Here is a 1,054-nt window from a genome sequence, read left to right on the forward strand (position 1 = left end):
CTAATATTTTATAATACACTAAATGTATTTTAGTTTTCACTGTGGAGAGAGAAATTTCTCAATTGCCTCTGTAATTTGAGCATGTATTAACATCGGTCTGATATCCATTGCTACATTAAAATATCTGAACCCTGTGTTATTAAACGTGTGCATTACTACCTTTGAAATGTGGATGCCCTCTTCAGAGCTTAAAGCAAGTCTCATAAGAGTATGTTAGAAAAACACTTTACACTCATCATTTATGAGTGACTTTAGATTTTTTCCTCTGTTGTGGCTGCCGTGACTTAAAATGCCCTTGCCCAAAGCAAAAATAAGCCTGTCAGATCAGCTTAGAAAATTATTACTTGAAAGCCTCTTTTAGGACACATAGAAGTTATCTGTATTGAATTAATTACCCACACACAAACACACTTTATCTACATTCAGACCAGAATGTCTCTGGGTTGAATAGTGTACTTCTCAATTAGCAATAATCGCGCCTCGGATAAACCTCATTGGCTACGATACTGCCACTGCGCAAAGCTGACTGGCTTGCATCGATTCACACTAGTTTACTGAAAATAACTGGATAATTTTGCCCTATTTTTCTCTTTCTTACTGAAAAGATTTTTTTCTCGCTTGACAGTATAAATGCTATTTGTTTCAGATTCATTATTAATGATTAAGAAAGGCAGCCAGATAAAACAATACTTAACTTTTAAAAATGAAAATATGATATTCAAGCATGTTATCATTCAGGAATATGTAAATTAACATCAAAATTATTTACCATTTACCCATCTGATATTTCACAAGCAAGGGTGTGGTGAAATAAGTACTCCCATATTTTACTGTTGAGAATAAACATTCATGTCATGTTTGGGAGAATAACGAAGATACATTAATCATAATTTTAATGTGTATCATCTTTGAGCCAGCATTTCCAATTTCAGGATCCTATCCCACAAAAACTATCACATGTTAACAGAGAGAAAACTGTTTATAAATGGTTCATTGGAACTTTCCTTATAATAGCAAAACAAAATTGAAATAATTTTATAGAGTTGTTTACAAA

General features: G+C 32.6%; 1 pseudogene; it reads right to left on the reverse strand.

Moving 5' to 3' along the window:
- Positions 1–369: 369 nt before the first annotated feature.
- Positions 370–524, reverse strand: LOC123393164 (annotated as a pseudogene).
- Between the last annotated feature and the right edge of the window lie 530 nt (positions 525–1,054).

The sequence above is a fragment of the Mustela putorius genome, unplaced genomic scaffold, assembly GCF_011764305.1.
Source record: "Mustela putorius furo isolate JIRA1106 unplaced genomic scaffold, ASM1176430v1.1 tig00000759_pilon_pilon_pilon, whole genome shotgun sequence".
Classification (NCBI taxonomy): Eukaryota; Metazoa; Chordata; class Mammalia; order Carnivora; family Mustelidae; genus Mustela; species Mustela putorius.